This window comes from Dermacentor albipictus, chromosome 3 (genome assembly GCF_038994185.2).
Source record: "Dermacentor albipictus isolate Rhodes 1998 colony chromosome 3, USDA_Dalb.pri_finalv2, whole genome shotgun sequence".
Taxonomy (NCBI): Eukaryota; Metazoa; Arthropoda; class Arachnida; order Ixodida; family Ixodidae; genus Dermacentor; species Dermacentor albipictus.
Genome location: NC_091823.1, coordinates 184,158,458 through 184,185,558, shown reverse-complemented (window position 1 = coordinate 184,185,558; position 27,101 = coordinate 184,158,458). Strand labels below are relative to the sequence as shown.

The 27,101-nt window shown below is 47.8% G+C and overlaps 1 protein-coding gene across 4 annotated transcripts in view; it reads left to right on the top strand.

Annotated features, from left to right (window-relative positions):
- LOC135920826 (very long chain fatty acid elongase 7-like) overlaps nucleotides 1-27,101 on the top strand; it is a 397,384-nt gene that overhangs the window by 63,337 nt on the left and 306,946 nt on the right. For 3 of the 4 annotated variants that reach the window (XM_065455093.2, XM_065455097.2, XM_065455096.2), the window contains exons 2-3: nucleotides 24,030-24,280; nucleotides 24,600-24,819. The gene's annotated coding sequence lies outside the window, so the exon portion shown is untranslated. Of the gene's footprint in view, nucleotides 1-17,754; nucleotides 18,001-24,029; nucleotides 24,281-24,599; nucleotides 24,820-27,101 lie in introns of those variants that run through there. The other variant, XM_065455094.2, reaches the window with a different exon arrangement.

Below are 27,101 nucleotides of genomic sequence, written 5' to 3'. Positions count from 1 at the left end.
CGCAGCGTTTTTGTTATCCGCAGGAGATGTCGTTCTTTCGTCTCGTTTTTTAGGGTTTAAATAACGCCAGAATTTTTCGGGAGAATTCTTTATAAATTTAGGAAGTGTGTTTGTAAAATAGTGTGATTTGGCCTTCTTAATTTTTGTTTTCAAATCGTCCATGGCGTAAGTTAATTGTTGAGCAGTTCGTTGTGAGGGATGAGATTTTTTATTTATTCTAATTCGGCGAACTTTCCTTTTTGCATGAATAACGGTCCGAGTTATCCAGGGGTTATGTTTATGAGTTTTCTTAGTTTTCAAGGGGATGTAGTTACTGATGCAATATGACACAACGGACTTAAATTCGTGCCATAAAATTTCTATGTCTGTGTTTCCATCATGTGCGAGTTGTTTGAATGACGATAGTTGAAATGACAGTGTATCAATGATGCTTGTATCATCAGCTCTGTTGTATTCTTTGTACGTATTTGTTGATTGTGAAGAGGGTAGCGAATCTTGATACGGCACCTCACACAATACTAGTTTGTGATCTGACAAGCCGGTTGAAACTTCGAATTTAGCGTTATGGGTGGGGAAATGATTGCTTAAAAATACTAAGTCTAAAATGTTAGAACTGGATCCTTGTACACGCGTCGGTTCAGTTATTATCTGGGTTAAGTTAAAAGAGAGCATAATGTCGAAAAGAATATCTGCGCAAGGTGAACGGTGATGCAGTGTGTGCCATTTGATATCAGGGAGATTAAAGTCGCCTAGTAAAATGAGCTTGGTGCTCTTCACATGCTGCTGCATATACACGTGCAATGATTGCAACACATTCAAATCAGTAGAAGGACTACGGTAAATGCATCCAACAATGAAGGTGGTAGTGGCAAAGCAGAGTTTGCAAAATACAGCTTCAACCCCCTCAACGTCAGGCAACTTAACGTACGGAATTTCCTTTTTTATCAGCAACGCTGGCACGCCGGCGTCGTGCAACGCCTAGCAACGCCTAGCAACGCCTAGCAACGCTTTCATGCCGCACGCGTGATTGAAACCAACATGCCTGGCAAGACCTACCGTGCTCGCGCTTCTCCGCAGGTGGACGACGGCGCGCATGCGCAAGGAAACGTCACGTGGCTATGCGTTGAGGTGAAGCGCTCGTTCAGGGCCAGGAGCGGCGTAAGGATATGGTGGCCACCATAGTAAGGACGCATAAAGGTAGCCTCGGAGCTACCTTACGCTAAGGAAGCACCAAGGAAGCCTTCCCTGAGGGCCCCTCAGTAAGGAACCTTTCAGAGTGACATGAGGTGACCTCACCGCAATGAAGGCTTCCTTACTGACGTAAGGAAGATTTTATGCGAAGCATATTAACGTAGGTTTCGGGCCTTCGCACGACGCCCAGCGGTGGCCACCATTGACCCTGAAGTGGGGTCAATTTATTTCAATTCAATTTTTATTTGCAGAATTACAAGTGTTCTGGTGGATACCATAGGCTAAAAGCTGTTGGAAAACAGCTTGACTAGGCCGATGGTCCATTACAAGGCATACTTGGTGGTTGCATCAAAATTGTAACGTTGTTAGACACTCAGAATAAATTAATTACATAAATGCACAATAACAAGACCGAAAATAATATGAAGACTAAGAGAAAAAACATAATTCATCAGAAAAAATGGAAGTATGTGTGTAAGGGTTAATAATAAGACTAATACAAGTCGCTCTGTTATAGAAAGTAGATAATACAGACTAAAAACGTCATCACGTGACATGACGTCACGTGATGACGTCACACAGGCTGCAGATGGGGCCTCATATCGCGCCGTCGGTCGCCTCCCGGCGGTGGCCACCATTGACCTTCAAGTGACCTTCAAGTAGGTCACGTGACATGACGTCATTGAGGATAGCAATAGGGGCTTGTTGGTACGGCATATCTTATTTTGTTATAGCGCAAGCTTGACAAGGACAAAAGAAGACACATCAGACACACACAGCGCTACCCAGTCACGTAGATGCCTCAGCTGAAGATTCCAGTGGAACTCCGTCATTTGGTCTGCCAGCAGTAGATGCTTTCGGACTTGCAGTTCCGCTGTGTCTGGTTCATAGGTGCTGCGCTGCTGCGTCCCCAGAAAGGCTCTGAAAAGTCTAGCCTGTCGGAGCCATTCTGAGCGCTGGATTTTTAGGATCCTTGTCCTGTGTCCATTCGAAGGAGTGCATCCTCCAAAGAGCGCTCGAACGTCCTCTGGCAGAAGCTTGTTCCTTATGCAGAAACTAAGTGACCTTGCTCTGCACACGGCGTTGACGATGAGGGTGACTATACCGCAAGGATCCTGGAGCACGTGAACAAAAGAGCCCGTTGAACGAGAAATGAAGTCGATGAGGATAGCAATAGGGGCTTGTTGGTACGGCATATCTTATTTTGTTATAGCGCAAGCTTGACAAGGACAAAAGAAGACACATCAGACACACACAGCGCTACCCAGTCACCCAGTAAAAATCCAGCGCTCAGAATGGCTCCGACAGGCTAGACTTTTCAGAGCCTTTCTGGGGACGCAGCTGCGCAGCACCTATGAACCAGACACAGCGGAACTGCAAGTCCGAAAGCATCTACTGCTGGCAGACCAAATGACGGAGTTCCACTGGAATCTTCAGCTGAGACATCTACGTGACTGGGTAGCGCTGTGTGTGTCTGATGTGTCTTCTTTTGTCCTTGTCAAGCTTGCGCTATAACAAAATAAGATATGCCGTACCAACAAGCCCCTATTGCTATCCTCATCGACTTCATTTCTCGTTCAACGGGCTCTTTTGTTCACGTGCTCTGGGATCCTTGCGGTATAGTCACCCTCATCGTCAACGCCGTGTGCAGAGCAAGGTCACTTAGTTTCTGCATAAGGAACAAGCTTCTGCCAGAGGACGTTCGAGCGCTCTTTGGAGGATGCACTCCGTCGAATGGACACAGGACAAGGATCCTAAAAATCCAGCGCTCAGAATGGCTCCGACAGGCTAGACTTTTCAGAGCCTTTCTGGGGACGCAGCTGCGCAGCACCTATGAACCAGAAACAGCGAAACTGCAAGTCCGAAAGCATCTACTGCTGGCAGACCAAATGACGGAGTTCCACTGGAATCTTCAGCTGAGCCATCTACGTGACTGGGTAGCGCTGTGTGTGTCTGATGTGTCTTCTTTTGTCCTTGTCAAGCTTGCGCTATAACAAAATAAGATATGACGTCACGTGATGACGTCACACAGGCTGCAGATGGGGCCTCATATCGCGCCGTCGGTCGCCTCCCGACGGTGGCCACCATTGACCTTCAAGTGACCTTCAAGTAGGTCACGTGACATGACGTCACGTGATGACGTCACACCAGCTGCAGATGGGGCCTCATATCGCGCCGTCGGTCGCCTCCCGGCGGTGGCCACCATTGACCCTGAAGTGAGATCACATGATGTGACGTCCCGTGATGACGTCACACAGGCTGCAGATGGGGCCTCATATCGCGCCGTCGGTCGCCTCCCGACGGTGGCCACCATTGACCTTCAAGTGACCTTCAAGTAGGTCACGTGACATGACGTCACGTGATGACGTCACACCAGCTGCAGATGGGGCCTCATATCGCGCCGTCGGTCGCCTCCCGGCGGTGGCCACCATTGACCCTGAAGTGAGATCACATGATGTGACGTCCCGTGATGACGTCACACCGGCTGCAGATGGGGCCTCATATCGCGCCGTCGGACGTCGCCCGGCGGAGGCGTCCACGCTTCGGTTCGCGCCGTCGTGTGCGACGCGGCGGCGGCGCCACCATCGCTGCATCACGTGATACATGCTTCGCATCCACTGGGCTTAACCTTGATAAGCCTCCAATTTTTATTGTTTGGCCCTTAGTGTCGCTGAACCTAGGCTTGCAATTACGACAGTGGCGACAATGGTCAGCCAATTTGCCACCCCCTGCCAGTCCTTCTACGCGCGGTGCGGTGCTGCTGCAGTCTGACGTTTTGACACCGTCCCGCCTGCCCTATGTAGCTGTTGCCACAAGAGAGGCGTAGCTGGTCCACTACCCCTATTCTACATGGGACGAACCTGCCAACGTGCTTGATATCACATTAATTTCTTTTTTTCGTTCCCTGCACCATGCTGCACATGCCCGCCAGTTTCTTGGGCGTCTGTGTGTACTGTCAGGGCTGCTCCAGCAGATGCTTGCGTCACCAGATAGCTTAGCAATGCAAGCAGAACACAAAATGCAGAATACCCACCATTTCTTTATTGAGGACAGGTGGCGTACCAAGTGTGAGCGACGCATTTGCGTCCACCGAACGAACGAAAAGAAACGTGCAGGTTGGAAACGAGGTAAGGCTCAATTGCCGGGTAGTCCATGTCGCTGTGTGGGATGTGGTATCAGATGCTCGCGCCCCCGATTGCTTCGCAATGCAAGTACAATACACTGCACAAATACGACCATGACCATATTGATAACAGGTGGGGAACCACGTGTGAGCGACGCATTAGTGGCCACCGAAAAATCGCAATGAAACGTGCAGGTTGAAAAGTAAGTCGCGTTAAAACGCCAGGAAGGTCATGTCGCCGTTTGGGCTGCGGCAGCAGATGCTTGCGTCACGCGATTGCTTCGCAATGCAAGCACATCACACAATGCAGGAAACCGACCATGTTTATATTGAGGGCCTGTGGCGTACCAAGTGTGCGACGCATTAGCTGCCCCCAAAAGGACGAAAAGAAAAGTGCATGTTCGAAAGGAGGTAGCGCTAAAATGCCGCATAGACCATGGCTCTGTGTGGGCTGCGGCAGCAGGTGCTTGCGTCACGCAATTGCTTCCCAATGCAAGTACAACACACAGTGCAGAAATCGAATATGTCTATATTTAGTGCAGGTGGGGTACCCAATGTAAGCGACGCATTAGCGGCCACAGAAAGAACGAAAAGAAACGTGCAAGTTGGAAAGCAGGTAAGGCTAAAATGCCGGGTAGTCCATGTCGCGGTGTGAGCTGTGGTAGCAGAAGCTTGCGTCTCCCGATTGCTTCGGAATGCAAGTAAAACACACAATGCACAAAACCGACCATATCTATATTGACCGCAGGTGGGAAAGCAAGTGTGAGTGACGCATTAGCGGCCACCGAAGGAACAAAAACAAACGTGTAGGTTGGAAAGAAGGTAACGCTAAAATGCCCAGAAGTCCATGTCGATGTGCGTACTGCAGCAGCAGATGCTTGCGTCACGTGATTGCTTCATCATGCAAGTAGAACACACAATGCACAACACTAGCTATTATGGCTAAGAAGTCCGACACGGCTGTGGATTACACGAGGGACACCGACAGGAAGACGCAACAGCGCAGGCTTAGCCAGTGACACCAGGAACAGTGTCTCGCCCGAGCCCCATTTCAGTGGCGCTGGCGATCTGGCTGCGGAGCTCTGTACGGCGCACTTCTTCCTTACAACTTCCCCCCTCGCGGAAGACGGAGCTGCACAGGAGGCCTAAGGCGTCGTGAGGACGAAGGGCTCGTGATAGGGCTTGAGCCGATCTACGTGCACAGTTTCGCGGCGTCGGCGGCGCAGGTACGTTGGGGGCGTCAGAAATTTGAAGACGTAGTTCACCGGAGAAGTTTGCTTAGAAGCCGGTAGGTTCCATGGTATCGGAATACAAACTTGGAGGAGACACCTGTTCTCGAAGCAGGAGGCAACCAAACGAGAGCGTCAGGCGAAAATTAGTGGTGGGGCGCCTGTCATCGTGACGAAATTTCTATAACGCTTGTTCTTGCGTTGTAAGGGAGCGAGCTATTTGCCGACAGCCTTCTGCGTACCGGGCGGCTTAGGAAACCGGTGCACTCTCTGATAAGTTGCGATGGTAAGGAAGAATAGAGTCAATGGGAAGTGATGGTTATCGGCCATAAAGAAGAAAAAGGGAGAAAAGCCCGTCGTTGACTGGGGTGCCGTATTGTAGGCGTACGTGACATAGGGAAGGGTGAGGTCCCATTTGGTGTGGTTGGAGGCGACATAGATCGAAAGCACGTCGCTAAGAGTTCGGTTAAAGGGCACTGTCAATATGTTTGTTTGAAGGTGATATGCGGTGGTACAGCGATGAGTAACGCGACATTCAGCGAGTTCTTGAATGACATCGGCGAGAAAGGCCCTGCGTCGGTCTCTCAGAAGTTCGCAGGGAGCGCCGTGATTTAGAACAAAGCGTGGAAGCAGGAAAGAGGTAACGTCACGAGCCGTCGGCCTGGTAGTGCGTCCGTTTCGGCAAACCTCTTGCGGTAGTATATAGCTACAATGGACCCAGCGATTGCCAGCAGCTGTGTATGGCAGAGGCCCGTATAGCTCTATCCCAACACGCTCAAAGGGTTGCGAAGGGCACGGCAAAGGTTTCACTGGTCTAGAAAGGCGGCAAGGATCAGGCTTACGGCGTCGACACTATGCGCAAGAGCGTATGTACCTTTGCACATATGTGTACATACCGCGCCAATAAAACTTATGACGTAGTCTGGTGCAGGTCTTGAAGAGACCAGCATGAGCGCACTGAGGGTCGGCGTGGAAAGCGGCGCATACATCAGTGCGGAGCTACCGGGTATAACAAGCAGCCATTCGCGGCCGTCGGAACTGTAGTTACGGCGACAGACGATTCCGTCGCGGATGGCATAGTGCGAAGCTTGTAGGCGTAACGCTCGGGGTGGTAGGCATTCAGGTTAATTAGAGATTGACGTAGTAGTTCTGCGGAAACCCGCAAGGTGGAGAGAAGTAATGAATAAAGGGAAAATCAGACATCCACCCGTTCATAGCATTTGCTACAAAGGAAACCCATACGGGTTCCTTGAAAGAAAAGCCTCATAGTTGAAGAAAAATTCGTCCTGATCCGGGACTCGAACCCGGGACCACCGCCTTTCCGGGGCAGCCACTCTACCATGTGAGCTAACCAGGTGGCTAGCAGATGGCAGGGCGAAGTCGAATTTGTCGACAACACGAAGCAAAGGCAAGAGTTTGACGTAGTAGTTCTGCGGAAACCCGCAAGGTGGAGAGAAGTAATGAGAAGTAAAGAGAAGTAAAGAGAAGTTATTTAGAGATGTAATCTATCAAAGATGAAATCCAGGAGTCCTTGTGCTGCTCCAAAGCAATGTCGATTGAAGCGAATGGGAGAAGTAGGTGGTCTAGGAACCACGATGACCATGATTAGTAGCCCCGCAAGGGGCCGCTTTAAGGCAGATATGCAGTGACGGAAAGGGTGAAACAATCGCCAGGATCTACAACATCAGAGGAGCGAATAAATTATGCATATCAAGCATAGTGTCACAAACGCTACTCCACCGCCCACTGGTGTTTTGCTAGGAAGCGTGTTAGGGCGTGTTTTATTTGCAATCTCTGAATTACTTGCCTAGTAATAGTAGTGTTCCTATCAAAATTTTCGCTGATGATGATGTCATGCACAATAGAACTGTACATGCCGTAGCGAGGGCCTCCAGATTAATTTTGACCACCAGGGGATCTTCAACATGCCTGCAATGCACGGTACACGAGCGTTTTTGAGTTTTGTCCCCATCGAAATGCGGCCGCCACGGTCGAGATTTGATCCCGCGGCCTCATGCTTAGCAGCGCAACACACAGCTGCTAAGCCCGGCCACCGGTGTGTGAGCTATCCGCGATACTTGCAAGTAAATTTTTATTCGAAGGACATAAGCCGATATAAAGAAAATCTCTTCCTATGCGCAGGCACCCTAAAGTACTTCCGTGGCAAAGTAAGAAAAATGGCAGACAAGCAGCATGAAATACCCAGGAAATGTGCTGCCTGTCCTTCGTCCTCCTTATTTCCTCCGCACTTGCTGGTTCATCCTTTGAGAGTTCAACAAGGAGAGCACCGGGGAATGCGGGCTGATCGCGGAGACACTGCAACCTGACACAGCGTCTCAAAGCGTGAGCAGTTACGCCTCAAGAGGAAAGAACGCGACAAAGCGAGCATGGGACAGAAGCGGCAAGCATCGGCTTTAGCAAGTCGGCGAGCATGTCTGCGATCGTGTGCTAGTCTCGCGAATCGGAGGATGCGTGTATAGAAACTCCGTCGAGGGTACAGCAAGGAATTCTGAAATATGATCATTCCAGTAGAGCTGACATTTGTACTGTAAAGTTGGTGCTTTAGGTTGGTGATTCAGTCACCATTTCTTTTAATATAATGTGCACAAAGAAGAACAAATTGTGCCTTAGTGATTACAGGATATAGCTAAGACAGAGATTCGATATAACTGTCGGTCATACATGTCTTCTTATTACAGAGGTCTGAAGTGTCACCCAACAGGAAATATCTATACTCTTAAAAACTAGGCCGTCATATTCACTAACAGAGCACCAACACATTACATGTCACAAAAAGCATTACATCTTAGTAAATGAAGGTTGCAAAACTGTTATTTAGCACTATTTCTAACTGCAGCAGGCAATGAAAGTGCTAATTTATGTACCTTTGAGGAACACTAGTTCACTTGTCGAAACGTTGGCTCCGGCTTTCGCCTTGTTCTCGTTTCGCTCATCGTTTTGATTTTCCACCAGCCGCCTTCTCCGTGTTTTCGTGGTTAACAATTAGGAACACAGAGGTAGTATCTCATTAGACGTAATTTTCATAAAACCCCAGAAAGTGTAAAAGAGCAGCTTTACAACACAAATGTTCACACAGTACTCGAGTAGGCTTGCGCTTAGGCGCCTCGAACCTCGTATCTTATAGGCAAACTTGAACGCATTCAAAACCGTGCTGCCAAGTTTCTTTCTGGATATTATAACTTTCACAGCAGCGTCACGTTATTCAAAGAAAGCTTTCACTGGGAAATACTAGCACAACGCCGCTTAGAAACCAGATTGGAGCTTTTTTTTCCGAATTTACTCTGGTCTCACAGGAATAAACAACAACTTCTACGTGCTTCCCGCAATTTCATTTCATTGCGATGTGATAATGAATTTAAAGTTTTCGAAACACGCTGCCGAACTGGCGTATTCGGCAAGTCATATTTCCCGCTTACTTCGACGTACTGGAATAAGCTTCCTAAGAGTAAGTAAAAGAAATAAGAGTTCAATGGTAAAAAGTGCTCTGAGTTTCACTCATTTTTATGGGCTAACCTGCCATAAGCGCATATCATTGCACTTCGCGTTATAAGCTAACGTTTCATTTCCTATTATGTGAATGCGATTGTCAGCCTGTTGCAACATTTTGTTGCCTGTTGTTACAGCCTGTTACATTGTTTCTACGCTGTGATTATGTGTTTTATGCAAAATTCGGACAAACGGTATCGTTCGCTATTTTGGATTACCCATTATGTGCGGCATCGTAACACACACACATGCGGATATGGACGATGGAATATTGGGTATGAAACTTTTAATATATATTCGAATACACAGGTGCTGACCGGCACAATATGCGCTCCCTCCAACTAGGGCTGCATATAATCCTGCTCTTAGACTTCGTGTCGCGTCGCACCTTTGTCGTTGTTGTGTTGGTGGGTTCTTCGACGAGTGAACCGGCTGACACACGATGCTATCTCGCATTCCTCCGCCGACGTTGAATTTCTTTTGAGTTCTACACCCTAGCCGCTAACACACCCTAGTTCGTTGTTTCTCCCCTTTAGAAGAGTCGCACTTGTATATTGACACGTCTACTTATCTTTATCGGGCGACCACGTTTCGCCACCGAACAAATGTTATCGCCCAGCACGGGACGCGCCTGCATGCATCCGAAGTTTCTGGAAAGTTATCGATGCTTCTATCCGCTGTCTGTTGTTGCCGAACCTTGTATTATCTGATTTCATCGCGTGACGCGAATGGTGTAGAACTTTGTGGAAGGCACGCGGGTCCGAACGATTAGACTGGAACATTCGACGACCGCTGTATAAACGCCGACGCGCTTCACCCGCTGATCAGATTTTCGACGATCGCCGACTGTGTTCGCCGCTATCATTGCGCTTTAAGTGTAGCCTGTTTTGTGGGGACAGGTTCGCCCAATAAAAGCTAGTTTTGTCTTTCACAGTACTGCTACTGTGTTCTTTAACGTCACTACCACATGACAATATTCTGTGCCGCGGAAAAAATATGTCGCCTTGAAAAAGACGCGCCCACTTGTCAAAACGTTGCTAGCATAGGTCACCCCAATAGTACAACCACAACTGTGCTACGCGACACGCAGTCTAAGAGCAAATCAGGATTATATGCCGCCCTAGTTTGAGGGAGCACATACGAGCACATATTGCGCCGGAGAGCACCTAGGTATTGGAATAAACATTCCATGTTTCATACCCAATATTCTATCGTCTATTGTCCGCATATTTCTGTACTACGACTAGCGCACATAATGGTTAATCGAACATAACAAACGATGCCACCATTTGTCCTGATTTTGCATAAAACTAACAATCCAAGCGCAATAGACCACAGCCAGACGAGGTAGTACTGGTTTAGCATTACTTAGGAAAAGCCTGTCTAGCTAGCAGCAGTAGCACTTGTTACTAGCGCCTGGCTGGCACAGAGCTGAGTAAGAAGGTAGTAAAATACATAGTAATATAGTAAACGCATGAACTTACTATATATTTACTCATTCTTATTTTAAGAGTGTGCCTACCGCCAAGTGCCTGGAGTGAGGTAATGAATGTTCAACTTAATTATCTTCGATGTGAACGTAGCGATCACCACGTTATGTGTTATTCATAAGGCACGCAGGAGCCAACGCTTCGACAAGTGGACTTATGCAATAATCTCTGGGAGACCGCTCAAGACCTTGGTTTTACTCTTCTTGTTGGCCCTGAAAGACCAACCCGCATAGGCAATAGCGTGAGTCAAGACACCTCGCCTGATTTGACCTTCACCAGAAACATAGACTATTCCCACTGGGAGAATACCGAACTAAACGCTGGTAGCGACCATTACATTCTTTCCATAACGGTACCCTCCAGAAGCTACAAGCGAGATAAGCTGAAAATTAGGCACACTAAATGCGACCCTTTCCGGTATATTCGCAATGGAGGCGAACCCGCAACCATTACAAACCTTGTAGAATTTATATCCACTCTTCACAAAGACGCAGCTAACTCGATCACGGAGGTAGATCAGGAGGAGGACGGCCCAGCTACTGATGCTAAATTGGTCCACCTGTGGTCCGCGCAGCAGAGCTTGCAGAAGCGCTGGCTCGCATAGAAAAACAACCGAGGCCTACGCAGACGCACCACGCAACTCGAACGGGATATCGAGAAATACTCACGACAGCTCAGTCAGGAACACTGGCACCAGCTATGTGACCGCCTTAACGGCCAGCTAGGATGCAAAAACAACTTACTCCTGCTTAAACACCTACTTGACCCCAGTCAGACTAAAACAGCATCACAAGAAAACCTTCTGATGATCATACACTCTTTCCCGGGAGAAAATGATGCCCTTTTTGAAGCTCTTAAAAACCGCTACTTTAATACAAGCGCCAATATTCCTCTACCCGTAGCTCATACCGGAAAGGAAAACAGGGAACTAGGCAGCAAAATTACGGAATCTGAAGTCCGTGCTGTCCTAAACAACATCAAAACTACAACGGCGGCTGGCGAGGACCGCATTACCAATAAAATGCTACAGAATCTAGACGATCAGTCGGTTACCGAAATTGCCAATCTTTTCAACATCCACTGGAAAGAGGGAACTATACCCACCAGCATGCAAACGTAATTTTCATACCCAAACCAGGCAAGAAGCTGGAGCTAGAGAATCTCCGCCATATCTCCTTAACCATTTGCCTGGGGAAGGTTGTGGAACATGTCATTCTTAACAGGCTAAACGAGTACACTGAAAGCAATGGGCGGCTGCCTCATACGTTGATAGGCTTCAGATCAAATCTGTCAACTCAAGACATTATGTGGCAAATTCAGCAAGATATCCTACGCCCGGGCCCTTTAAGAGCCACCCGTACAATTCTAGGGCTGGACCTGAGTAAAGCGTTTGACAATGTGTCACATGCTTCAATACTCACGAATCTAGCCCAAATGAATGTCGGAAAGCTCACTTATAGCTATATTACAAGCTTTCTAAAGGATCTCACTGCAGAGATACATTGTGGCGACATTAAAAGCGGACAATTTCAATTAGGTACAAGGGTCAAACCCTCAGGGTGCGGTCCTTGTATTGTCAGGTCGCGCATGCGCTCCTGGAATGGCCCCTTCCGATCAGACTGATCAACGAAGCACGTGTCTGTTATCGGACAGTCAACCAAAGCTATACATACCTGTAAGCATCCCTGAATAAAACACACTTCTTGTTCGTGTTGCATCCATGCTGGTGGTCGTCACTGCGCACCGGAACATGGTGTCAGAAGTGGGATAGAATTGCTCAAGCAGGAACGCATCGAAAGACAGGCGTCTCAGTGAACCGACAAGATGGATTTAGTGAAGCCGCCGCAACCGCTGGTGCTGTCCGGGAACACCGCAAGGAATTGGTGCCTGTTAAAGCAGAGATTCGAGCTGTTCTTGCAAGCAACAGAAACGGCGAAAGCACCGAGGTCCGAGCCAGCCAAGACTGCGCTCCTGCTCACCATTGCCAGAGAGGACGCCCTAGAGGTATTCAACAATTTTTCGTTTTCGGACGACGAAAGTAAAGAGGATTATGGAACAGTGACGGAAAAGTTTGAAGAATATTGTCGGCAACAGCAAAACGAGGTGCATGAACGGTATGTCTTCCGTGCAAGGACTCAAGCGGAGGGGGAGCCTTTTGAGCATTTCGCTCGAGATCTGAGGAAGCTAGCCCAAAGTTGCAATTTTGGGGACCTAAGTGATTCTATGGTCAGAGACCAGATTGTCTTCGGCACCGTTAACCCGCAATTGCGAAAGAAGTTGCTGAAGGTTAAGGACCTTACATTGCGCAAAGCCGAAGAAATCTGCAAGGCGGAAGAAGTATGTGCCGAGCAAAACAATGCATGGGTTCAAGCAGAAAAACAAGTGGCACAAATCGAAATGCGCAGTTCGAATGTTCAGCGTGCGCAGTGCAAATGTCTGGCACGCGAGGAACTTGCCTCGGGCTCTGAGCAAAGTTACGCTCAACCTGAAACGGAAGTAGCGCAGATCGAAACAAAGAGGCAATTCAAATGTTCGAAGTGCAACCGCATCCACGAACGTGGAAGGTGCCCAGCCTTTGGAAAAACATGTTTCTCGTGCCGTGGCGATAACCACTTGTCGGCTTGTTGTAGGAAAAGCTCACGTGTGGCTAGAAGGTGTTGCCGGTTGCGTCGGAGTATTTGGTTGTCCTCTGTAGCGACGCGATAGGACCTCGGCGCCACCAGGTCCATGACTCGAGCCTTGCGGTCCCACGTGTCTCCCCGTACTCTTACCACTGCATCTTTCTGGAGTTCGGTTAGGGGTTTCCTGCTTGCCAATTGCCGAGGTTGGCGCCTAAGTGCTTGTTTCCTGGTGTCAGCCGTATTCTAAGCAGTGCGCCACTGCTAGCCATATTTGATCCGACCCGAGAAACCAAAATCTCTTCTGACGCATCACAGAATGGGATCGGCTCCGCCCTACTTCAGCGGTATGGTGACAGTTGGCGGCCAGTAGCCTACGCTTCCCGGACAATGTCCGAGGCGGAACAAAGATACGCCCAAATAGAAAAAGAAACAATGGCTATAACATTTGGGTGCGAAAAATTTTTTCACTTCGTGTATGGCCGCAAATTTATCGTTGAAACCGACCACAGACCATTGCTAGCTATCGCGGCTAAAGCTATTGCAGACATGCCTCCAAGATTACAGCGTTTTTTCTTGCCCTTATTAAGATACGATTATGCCCTTCACTTTGTCCCAGGGAAAGAACTGCTCCTGGCTGACATGCTATCCAGATCGTCGCCTGTCTCTCCCCGCAGCGTGGATAGCTTCACAGATGGCGTCGACATACATGCAGTGGGCGTGGCTTCAGAATTGGTGAGCAAGAAAATGTTAGACAGACTAGCAGAAGCAGCAGCCGCTGACCAAGACTTGCAACTTGTGTTGCGCTGCCTTAGGAACGGCGAAGAAATTAGTGGCGCGATGAAACCGGTTTCTCCTGAGTTATCAGAAGTACAAGGAATGGTGATGAAGGGATCAAAGGTTGTTATCCCAAAGCTCATGAGAGCTGAGATGCTCACTCGTATTCACGAAGGACACTTAGGCATAAATAAGTGCAAAGCAATTGCCCGACGCTTGGTGTTCTGGCCAGGACTGAGCAGGGACATCGAAAATTTAGTCAAGTCGTGCGCCGTTTGTCAGAAATACGCATATAAGCAGCCCAGCGGACCGATATTACCTCGACAGATCCCAGAACATGCCTGGTACCGGGTTGGGGTTGATCTCTTCATGTACGGCGCAGCCCCCTACTTATGTGTGTTTGATGCATTCTCAAATTTTCCGGAAGTCGAGAAACTAGCTGACACAACAACAAGAACTGTCATAAGTAAACTTAGTGCAGTTTTTGCACGATACGGAATTCCCAGGGAAGTCTGCACCGATAACGGTCCGCAGTTCTCATCCCATGAATTTGCCCTGTTCGCATCCAGATACGACTTCAAACACGCGACGTCAAGTCCACGGTTCCCGCAGTCCAATGGTCTCGCCGAGAAGGGTGTCCAAATCGTCAAAAGGATCACGAAGAAAACAAGTGAAACGAGGGAGGACTTCTGGCTGTGTCTACTCTCCTATCGTTCGGCCCCTCTTGAAGATGGCCGCTCACCAGGAGAATTGCTTCAGGGCAGAAGGTTACGTACGTGGCTGCCAGACTTCTGGGCGTGCCCCAGGAAACAAGCACTTAGGCGCCAACCTCGGCAATTGGCAAGCAGGAAACCCCTACCCGAACTCCAGAAAGATGCAGTGGTAAGAGTACGGGGAGACACGTGGGACCGCAAGGCTCGAGTCATGTACCTGGTGGCGCCGAGGTCCTATCGCGTCGCTACAGAGGACAACCAAATACTCCGACGCAACCGGCAACACCTTCTAGCCACACGTGAGCTTTTCCACGCGGACTTGGGAGAAGATGAATCCGAGAGTGAGGAGGTTCCCCAGGCGACGATGCCTAGGAGGGCGTCGCCATCAGAATCAACCGCAACTACGCCATGTCAAGCAACGACAGCTGCTTCACAGTCAACAATGCTGCCCACGCAAGCGGTGCGAAGGCGATGCACCCGGCAAAGACAGCAACCCAATCGTCTGCATTACGGCCGGGATTTTAAACAAGTCTCGTATCTTACTCTCAACTTATAACGTTATCCCGGGGGGAAGATGTATCGTCAGGTCGCGCATGCGCTCCTGGAATGGCCCCTTCCGATCAGACTGATCAATGAAGCACGTGTCTGTTATCGGACAGTCAACCAAAGCTATATATACCTGCAAGCATCCCTGAATAAAACACACTTCTTGTTCTTGTTGCATCCATGCTGGTGGTCATCACTGCGCACCGGAACAGTCCTCTCCCCCTTCCTTTTCAATGTGACCATGCGAAACCTGCCTCCATTACTGGAAAGGAACCTGCGTATCAAACACTCCATTTATGCCGATGATATCACCATCTGGACCAATAGCGGTTCCCATGGAGAAATCACGGAAGCATTACAAGCGGCCGCGCATACGCTACAAAATTTTGTGCGACAGAGTAGTCTAGCGTGCTCGCCGAGAAAATCGGAGCTTCTCGTCATCCTAGATAAATCAACCAAACTTGCCACCGAAAGGGACGCCACCTCACCTATACGAGTCGGTATGGAAGACGGCCCAGTTCCACCCGTACTGACTTAAGAGTCCTGGACATGCTAATTCAACATAACACCCATAATTCTGAGGCGATCGTCCGATTACAGACGACAGCCCGCCATATATGTGGCCTAATCAGACGAGTAGCCAAACCACACCGCGATATGAAGGAGACTGATATCTGCCATCTGATGCAGGCTTTCCTGATCAGTTGCATCGTGTATTCCTTCCCTTACTACCCCCTATGCCTTTCTGACAAGGAAAAGTTAGGCTACATAGCAAATTTTAGCCATACGCTGGAAGTTGTTACATGCCCTGTAGGAGTGCGCTACCGTAAGAATTTTTTTAAATTCAAATATTTCTATGTCTGCTATTAAAGAACTAATTTGAAAAAATTCTTACGGTAGCGCACTCCTACAGGGCATGTAACAACTTCCAGCGTATGGCTAAAAACAGCGTCATTCGCACAGCTCATAAAGCTGCCCTTGGTCTCCCGAGGTATGCGGACACTGAACGATTACTTGAGCTAAGTATATACAATACCCTAGACGAACTCATGGAGGCCCATAAAACAGCCCAACGTGAACGACTCTCTGGCACCAAAACTGGCAGGGTAATTCTAAGTAAACTCGGGCTGAATCCCATTATGAATTCAGCAGGGAGAACAACATTACTCAGTGCGGTCAAATGCCGTTTGTTTATAAAACCGTTACCCAAAAACATGCTCCTTGGGAGACACGACAAGAGGCGGTCTGCCAGAGCCAAGGCTCTTCAAGAAAGGTACCAAAGCAACCAGCACGCCGCTTAAGTCAATGCAGCAAAGCGAAATCACCAAACTTACGTAGTGAGCGTCGTGACTGGAGAGGGAAGTATCTTCAATGCCGAGACCATAAAAACAGCGTCCACCATGGAAGCGGGAGAGACTGCCATTGCTTTGGCCATCATAAATTCCTCCGTGAAAACTATCATGGGCGACTCCAAAAGGCCAATCATCAGCTGCACAGACGCATAGGCGTCTGTGCAGCGCGAGTCCTACGGGACGTTACAAATGAAAATACTGTTGAACTCATATGGGTCCCTGTCCTTTCGGGGAATCAAGGGAATGAGGAGGCGCATTAGTCGGCCCGAGGTCTATTCAACCGGAAGGTGTGCCTCTCAGACTCGGATCTAATGAATCAGGCACCGACTACATACCACGAGATAGCAAACTACTACAAGCAAAAAAGGCGAATCTACCCGCCTCCAAACGCTAGGCTCATCCGAGCACAAGCCTCGATCCTGCGTCGAACCGAAGCTAAGTCGTTCCTCAGCCCACACTGGCTGGCCATAATTACCAACGGGCAATGGATCCCAATATGTCAAAACTTCACAAATCAAACGTTGGCTGCCCAAACTCACATTCTTTGGGGGTGCGAGGGCTTACCCCCTTCCAGGTCGCTCCTGTCAGCTCCCTCACAGCAGACGTGGGAGGAGCTGCTCAGAACGCCGGATCAAAAACTACAAAAAGCCCTCGTTGCCTGGGCCGAAAGGGTCACTCCTCGTGAGGGGCCATCCTAGGACTCGGGCCTGCCAGTTAATAACTCAGCAGAACCTCAATAAAGTTGTTACCACCACCCACCATGAGGAGTGTGCGAAAAACGCTGGCAGGTGACACTCGACTCCGTTGTACGTATGCCTTCGTGACGCCACCGTAGCAGAGTTGTGCGTGTCGGCGAATGGCCACGCCTGCCGGCACGTGTGGTTAAGTGAGAGCTTTCTCAAACTGCGGGTCAAGAACCCCTAGTGGGTCACGAGGGTCAGGCAGAGTCATACTGTGTGTATGTTCTGCTTGCCGGAACAGAGAAATTTTCAATCTCGGTGCCTATACTCCCTAAACGCGGTCTTTGCGGTCTTTATTACGAGTGTTGTATATAACCATACATGAGCCATACATATACCCATCGATGACCTTGAGTGGGCACGGCGGCACTACTAGCATGCAGTGCACTAATCCTCTCATCTTCGTTGTGCAGCTCGCCCTTGGTCTGTGTTTTCATGGCGCCAAGAGTAGCATCCACCATCCCGGGATAACCTTTGTCACCCCACCGGTGAATGAAATGCACGTCCACGTGTGGGATACGCTGACGTCATCAGACAATCATCGGCCAAGTCACCTTGGGACGGCAACGTGCGCAGACTGTTCGGCGCATAAGCTGCTACAAGCGCCACCACAGGAGTGAACCATATATATCCCGCACGGGCATTACATCGGCAGTGGGCACGGCGGCACTACTAGCATGCAGTGCACTAATCCTCTCATCTTCGTTGTGCAGGTGAGAAGGCCTTTTGGAAAATGCTTCCGCTCTAGCGACCGTTTCTTGGTAGTGCTGCCGTTCCCGCAGCTATGTCACGGCGTGTTTGATATGGCTGTATTTCTGTGGAAGTTGCTACTGTTATCAGGGGACGTCGAAACGAACCCCGGCCCTGAACTAAAGGACATCGTTAAGCAACTGAAGGAAATTGCTGCTGATATCAAAGAAATAAAGGAAGAACGTCTTGCAGATATAGAGACCAAATTAGATGCTATAGCACTTCTAGAAAGCAAAGTACAATCTTGTCAGACCGAGATTTCCCGCATGAGTCGCGTAATAGAAACAATGGAACAAAAAATCGATGACCTTGAGAACAGAAGCAGGAGAGCTAACTTAATAGTTTATGGCATACCGGAATCGGAAGAAGAAACGAGCGACAGTCTTGAGCAGATAGTTAGCAGAGATATCGTACAAGATATCCTAGAGCTGGACCCAGTTACGATAGAACGCATACACCGGTTAGGCAGACCGCAAGCGAAAAAGACTAGGCCGGTAATTTTTAAACTTCTGAATTCCCGCGACAAATCGGCAATATTGAAAAAAGGTTTTAAACTTAAAGGCTCAAAATTTGCCATTGAGGAAGATTTTTCTCCTAAAATACGGGACATTAGAAAGAAACATTGGAACAGTGCCAAAGAAAATCGCGACAAACACGGCAAAGTCTCCCTGGCCTTCGACAAACTGTACATTAACAGACGCGCCTTTGTTTGGGACGACGAAACTAATGACAAAGTACCCCTTAAAAAAAAGAAGTGGAATCAAGCAAAACAAACGGCTCGCCAATGACGCGGAGAAGAGCTCGATAAGACAACTAACAATCGTAAATGTGAACGCAAGAAGCTTACTAAACAAAATAGAATCTTTCGAAAACCTGTTAACTGATCGCGAACCTGATATAGTCGCCGTCTCGGAAACGTTGCTTTCACCGGATGTTTCCAACCATGAAATCATTCCACCGAATTATTCAGTCATTAGAAAAGATCGGGATTCTCGTGGGGGTGGCGTGGCTCTTCAGATGAAGAAAAACCTTCTATTTGTTTTATTTCCAGATGTATCAGGTGCTGAAAGCGTGTTTTGCAGGATTCTTTGTAACAATACTACTATTTGTGTGGGTTGCTTCTATAGAAGCCCCTCTTCGGGTGATGAGAGCATTTCTGCCATTCATGAGTTTCTACTCCGATATGCTAACAACTGTAGAATTATCCTTATGGAAGACTTTAACCTTCCAGACGTATACTGGGTAACTATGCATCACACATAATCTGCTTCAGAAATTCTGTTTGACCTAATGTTATCATTTAACCTTCACCAAATAATCCTAGAACCGACGCGTAAGCAAGGTTCAGCAAACAATATCCTTGACCTTATACTAATCAGTGATCATTTTTCAGGGCACCAAGCACAGACAGAAATTATTGAAGGCATTTCAGATCACAACATACCGCTATGCTTGTTGCCTCTGGACTGCTCGATAAGAACGCGTTGTAGTACGTCTATAGTAACCAACTTCGAGAAGGCGGATGACGCCAGCATACTAACCCACCTTGCGCACGAATTTCAAGCCTTCACTGAAATAACCTCCGACCCGTCAGTCGATGTGAACACAGCCAGGCTTCATTTTAAGAATATGGTTTGCTACTGTGTAACTAACTATGTTCCGTTAAAAAACAAGCGACCGCAAAGAACAAGCCCATGGATAACTCGGGAAGTCATCCACGCAAAACGTCATGTAAAAAGGATACGTAACTCTATTAAAAATCATGGATCATGCCCATCCAAAACTAGCAAACTAGCATGCGCAGTAGCACATTTTCGACAGACAGCCAAAGAAGCTAAGGAACATTATTTTCATGTAACGCTGCCTAACTTTCTGACAAACAGCCCTCAGCGATTCTGGAACCACTTCCGCCCTACTAAAGACACGCTATCGGACTTGTCTCCTGAGGAAAAAAACTAACAAGGCTAATGCGTACAATAACTATTTTCACTCGAACTTCACAAAAGATGACGGTAACCTGTCAGACTTGAGTAGCACTTCAACATCGCGCATCGATCCTTTAATCATATCTGACGCGGGTATCCTTAACATGTTGCTCACCCTTGACCCTAAAAAATCATGCGGACCAGATGACATTCCAAACCATTTTCTAAAGAGATACGCAGAGTGGTGCAGCCGATACTTGGGCCTCATATTTCGAAAATCCCTATTACAATCATCCTTACCCGACGACTGGAAAAATGCGAAAATCATCCCAATACAGAAAACAGGAGACACCTCATTGCCCTCTAATTATCGACCAATATCTCTTACTAGCACCGCTTGCAAGATGCTCGAGCATATCATCCTTAAACACCTAAGAAACTTTCTTGACACTCACAACTTATTAACGCAACACCAGCACGGATTCCGCCACGCAGTTTACGGAAGTTGTGCATGACCTCGCATTTAACATCAATAACTGTAGCCAGACTGATATAATATTATTAGACCTTTCCAAAGCATTTGATCGCGTATGCCACAGTGAATTATTAACAAAATTGCGAGGTTTTATTGGTGATGGGGAAATTTTAGACTGGGTAACATATTTCTTAACAAACCGGGCACAATTCGTACAAATTCAGCATGTGGAATCTGCGACAGTGCCTGTCACATCAGGCGTCCCCCATGGATCCGTGTTGGGGCCACTGTTATTTTTAATTTTCATTAGCGACATAACCAGAAATAATCACTGTAAAATCAAACTGTTTGCTGATGACTGCATCCTCTACCAAACAATTTACACCTACGAAGATCATGTTTCGCTTAGCAACTCACTAGACCAGCTAAATCAATGGTGCGAAAAATGGGAAATGACGATAAACACAACTAAATCAGTTTGCATGACGGTAACAAGAAAAAAACAACCTTACGACTTTCCATACTTTATTAACGGCACAATGCTAACGAAAGTTCACCAGCATAAATACTTAGGCATCACTCTAACTTCTGACCTGAGATGGAACGCGCACATTGCCAACGTGACCTCGAAGGAATTACGCAAGCTATTTTATCTCCGAAGATGTCTCCGCTTTGCACCAACGTCGACTAAGCTTCTCGCGTGTACTACTTTCGTTAGACCGGTTTTGGAGTACGCTAACACAGTTTGGTTTCCCCACTCCGTAACTAACATAACGAAACTCGAAAAAGTACAGCGAAAAGCGCTGCGGTTTATTCACAACAAGTACAAGCGTACAGATTCATCCACTAACCTTGCGGCTATATCGGGTTTAGGGACGCTCTCATCAAGGGCGAAGCAAGCACGGCTAAAATTTTTATTTAACTTGATTCACAATTATTATAAGATTGACCTAACAAAATACATATGTTTTTCGCAGTCACGATCATCAAGACATAAACATGCACACGCTTTAACAGAATATTCATGCCATAATGACACATTCATGCACTCTTATTTCCCCCTCGTGATAAGGGAATGGAATCGCCTCGATCCGACAGTCATTTCTGCAGACTCATTATCTCAGTTCACATCACGGTTAGAATCCACATCTAGTAATCAGTAACGCAGTCTCATTCACATAATATGCTTTGCAATTCTTGTAAGCCATGCTGATTATCGTGAAGGTGTTTACTGTTATTTTTGTTCCGGTTTGCTGTTTTTTTCATGTTGTATTATCTGTATTGCTGCGCATGTCTCCTAGAAATGTGATATCTATATTTGTTACTTTTATGTATTCTTACCTTGTTCCTTTACGTTCCTTGTTTGGCTTATTGACACGCAATTTGTATGTGCACGTTTATTACCATGTCTTTCATTTCTGTATGTCCACCTGCTATGGTCCCTGATGGGACTGGCAGTATTGAAAATAAATATATGCTCCCTGAAGTTATGCTTCTTATGCAGAGCATAATATTACTTTTCGCCAAAAAATGGACGGCGAAATGGCAGGACAAACGGCGACCTAAACCTTCGGCCGCCACAAAGAAAAGTTCACAGAATGCTGCCTCCCAATCGCAACGTGTTTTGTCTAACCGAAAGTGTAGAATTTGCGTTCAGCAGGTATGGTTGTACCAAGCAAATACATCCTTTTAATTAAAATATACGGTTATATCTGTGGTGACGAGCGACTACCTATACCAGTAAAGTCTCGGGCTCTCGCGGTATAGGAAAAACCGACACTGGATCTCTTAGCGTAGCATTTCTTTTTGATCCCCTTTTGGAACGCTAGCCCGTGCCGGAGCACGCCAGCCGCTCGTGCCTCATGTAGACGCGAACATCTACGTGATTCTCATGCGACGCCGATGCCGCTACAGAGGGCTCCCACCCCTAGAGAGGAGGAAAATTCGATGAACGATGGAAAGTGCACCTGACGCGGCGTGTCTTGGCGTTGGTCTTGGGTGTCACGTATGGAGGCGCCGTCGAAGGATGCAGCAAGGTCGATGGTGCGGGTGCTTCGATGTGGGTGGGTTTGAGATGTTCCAGGTCAAATGTGTCTGAGCGGCCATTGACAAATCAAGGGCCCTATAACGTAAAACTATTCCAATATGTTTTTATTCCAATCTCCTGACGTCAAATTTACGTAACCGCCAACGGAAGCATCGGGCTGTCATCTGCAGGGTTGTTTGAACAGGCCAATCAAACGCTCTCCTCCTTCATAGGAGGTCAATTTTGTTTGCTTGAAAAATGAATAACATTGCCTATACCGAACGACTTGTCTGACCTAATTGTCTGACAAGAGGCACGCTCAAGTGGAGAGGGATTCAATGGGGCCGAGCCACTGCACTGAATAATCGATAACCGAATGAAGAGGGTGGTGCCGGCGTCAGCGATTGGTCCACTTTCCCTTAGCTTGAGGTGGCTGGTCGAAAATCACGACGACATGCAACGAAAGGTTAAGAATGCCGCTAAAACAGATCTTCAGCAAAGAAGAGTTGGCAAAGCGAGGTCATAAACCTGCCGAAAGTACTCGAAAACGTTACACGGCCAGGCAAAAAAATTTATTGTACGAATAAACCCACGCTCTCTGGCAGGTGCGAGTAGCCAGTGCCTGAGCGATTGGCGGCAGCCATCTTTTATTCCTTTCAGAACGGGGCAACCTGTGGCTATACAGAAGAAAATTCAGTTTTGCTTGGCATATTAATTCATCTTGAACGCGTTCACGTCACTTTGACGCAGTGAGTTTTTGCAGTTTTATGATGTCGCGTGACAGGTAGGTGAAGTGGGTGCAGCCCGAAAGCTTTGTACCAATAGCCGAGGGCTGATGGCGAGAAGGCGTCGAATCAGAAATAACTACTGTTAGATAAATAGCTATTATCTTTTGTTCGGTCAAATCAAACATAATCAGCGTGTGCACGTCATATCAGATGGGGAGCTACCGCGGAATTCGTGATGTCGCGTGATAGACAGGTGAAGTGGGGTTGGTCCAAAAATGTTTTGTACCAATTGCGGAGGGCCGATTCCAGAAATGGAATAGAAAAGTGTGGAATAGCTTTACGTTATAGTGCCCCAATTCTTGTCAACAAACATCAGCAAACATTTTTGGTAGATCTCTCTGCTGTGTTTAACGTCGTTTCATTGAATTAAAATGTAACTGTACCTACGTCAATGTCAAAAGTACATTTTCATACGGCATATAAGGCAGAGAGTCATGCTAGGCTAGTTGCTACCAAGATGAGTCACGTACTGAAAAAGTTTGAAAAACACTTGTCTAGATGTTGTGTGCTTCTTTCGGCGGCTGCAGACACCGCTACATATCCGTTGCTTAACGGCCCTGCTTTCGCGGAATCACTCAGTGAAACAGCAGTGGCTACATCCTCACTGCAGCAAGTACACTACTTTAAATGCGTCATCACTCTAATAAACTGAACAGCTTTCTAGAAGTGTTATTCAATCAATGATTGACAATTGCTATCGATGCCTTGTGAACAATTCTTTCTTTTTTTGGATCGGATTCCGCAAGAAGTTGACGGGCCAATTGTGCTCGCCGCACAGATCACTTGCCTATTTAGATGCAACGACTAATGCCCTGATGACGCAAGAAGAGGCATTGAAAGAACAGGGAGGGCAAGCACTTGCCCTGCGAGTCCGTGCGTCTGCGCCCACAGCAATGTGAAATGGTTTGCGCCAGCAGGGAATCCGGCCGCGCTTTCTCTCTCGCCGCCACGGCGGCGAAAGTGGCCGCCGAGCGCCAAGCCACCGCGTCAGAAGGCAGCCGGACGGCCGAGGGAAACCAACGACGACCGGTGAGTGGGAGCGCTTTTTCCGGCGCCCGACTTCGCTGCGCGCGCCTCGCGACGGCTAGCGAGCCGGGTTCCCATGTCCTACAAAGAATGCGCGACGTATACTTAATAGCAAATCCCAATATTTTGGCGGAAATCCCAGGACTGGACCAGCGACCAAAGTCGGTAGCTATTCTAGCGCCACTGCCGCTGAGCCAGAATTCTTTCCTTAGCAGTAACACTGTGCCACCGCGGCGTGCCTACCAGCAGCGATAGTCTTCTTTAAACGAGCAGTGTTCTGGTCATTTGAGCTCGTTTGGACGTCTTTTGTTTTCGCACTCAGGGTCGATGAGGCTGTAGCGTGAGTGACCAAGTTTCTGCCGGCCCGGTGTGCGCACGCTGTGCTCGTTCGTGGAGGTAGCCGACCACCCGGGAAACTGTGGCACCAGTGTGGCCGACGGCGCGCACTATACAACCAGCCGGAGGGCACGCCTACTTTCTTTCACCGGCAACTGAATTGCGCAATTTGATTTTCTGCAGTGGGACGCCCCGGCAGACGACGGGTGAGTCTATTTATGAAAGTTCACGGCTCACACGCACGCCTGCTGCAGTGTCAATCCGTTCAGACCAATTTTAGAGCGTAAGATTGAACGCCACTCAGCGCAAAATTGAAACTGAAAGGGGGACGAGACGAGGTGAGCGCCGACTTTCGACTATTTGTTCTGCTTATAAAGACTTCCCGTGTATAGAAGCATGCACTGTGCAGCGAACCAAAAAACTTAAAATTCTCACCATTTATACCTCGTGAGGCTCTTAATAACACGTCTCACCTAAGGAAAAAAAGGGAAACCAACGTGCCGCTGCTAAACGACGCACTTCGCTTCTATAAATGAAAATCCTCTAATAATTTACGTGCCGCTGCATCCACACTTCTGCCCAGAACTGTTGTCTCGCCTTGTGTAGTCGTGGGTCACCCTAATGTGCATTGCAGTGCGAAGGCAAATGCGCTCCGCCTTGACCTAGAGAGACAGCGAAAGGGCACGTTTGTTGACGCAGCGCCCAGATCTGGCCGACATAGGTGTTGCCGCAATACAGCTGAATCTGTTTCCGGTTGGCGCCAAGTGTCCTTGTATCTTATAGTCTGAAGTTGTTCTGTATTGTTGCGTGTTGCTAGCCCAGCAACACGTACTATTGAATCAATTCTGATCAAGAGGTGATCTCCCTTTCTTTGCAAACCATCACTTTACCCATTTCGCACTGAAACGCATCGCTCATCTCTTACATGGCGCAGAGAGACAAGAGAGCTCCTTCAGAAATCATCCAGTTCTGATTTATGTGATTGCTTCCTACATGCGTGCATCGCATGAAGGTTGCTTACAAAACAAAGTAAATGATTCATAACAGACATCATCATCATCATCAGCCTGGTTACGCCCACTGCTGGGCAAAGGCCTCTCCCATATTTCTCCAACAACCCCGGTCAAACAGACAGACATAAAGTGTACAAATAACCGTTTACAATATCACCGGCACCAGGTGAAGAAATATTCTGTTCATTTTACAGCGAGAAAAAAATACTAATATAGGTCACCTCTAAAAGGACACTACGTACTTTCAGTGCGTGATCGTATCTCTTCGAAGCATGCGATGGGACCTTAAGAGACAGACATGGGCGTGGCCAGGGAGAGGGGGGGGGGGTTATGGGGCTTTAGCCCGCCCCCCCGAAATTTTTTCGTGCTGTCAACGCACCGCCCACCAATGCAACCCCCGGCGCCGGAAATCATTCTGGATTTTGTCTAGAATGTATTTTTCCTGCTCAAAATAAGATTTCACCGCAAAAATTGCAAACTAGGGCTGGATTTCGTGGCAACGACCATGCACCGGGAGTCAGATAACGCAAGCAGCCCCATCCGAGTACAAAGTTTCAATGGCGTTTTGATGGCAAACGGGCTCAGCGTGGCATATCGCAGAGGCCGCGGAATTTATGGAGCGCATGGATATCAATTCCGAAACTTTATGGGTATAAATCTCATAAACTTTTGATGTGAAAGGTGCATTGACATTTCCAAAGTAGTGCTTTAGATTTTCAACGGAACATTGTGGGTCTAATGTTGTTATAAACATTTGACTCCAAAGGTGCATTGACTTTTATAAAGTATTGCATTGGAACACACAACGGGACAAGCCAAATCAACACACTATTCGACAAGTTGGCAAGTTGACAAAGCACGCAGCTAGGCTCGATGACACCAAGCGTTGTGGTGGTCCGTTTGTGCCGTCATGTCACATAAAAAATATCAACTTCTTTTTTCACCTATACGCCAAAGCATCCATGTTAAGACACTAAAGCCAGCCAAGGTAACTACGTTCGTATTTATTTTTTCTACTTTCACTTTTATTCGCGAGGACACATTGAGCGTCTTCAATTTTTTTGGGTCTTGCTACCTTACCCACGGGCTGCCAGAGCCAGCCAGAGCGCATACGCTTTTCTCGTGTTGCCCTGACCACCGCGCGGCGCACATCGGTGCGTGTTCGGTTTGCTCTGGCCGAGTGGATTTTCACCTGGCAGAGTTTTAGAAGCTTTCTGGCTAGCAGACGAGAAAAAGAAACAGTGGTCGCTCGCCGCCATCACAGTGGGGACTCAACGGATTGCATCACGTTTGCTTGAGGGCAACCTCTCCGGAAAGTCTTGGCTCGCCGGTGTAGGATACCGAGCCGTATGCGTATGGTTCTCTGTGGACCAAGCGTTTTAAGATTTCTTAGATATTCCTTCAGCAGCCACATTAGGTGCGAGAAGTAGGCATTCAATTGTGGCCAAGATATTTTCCTTTGAGTTTTTTTTTAA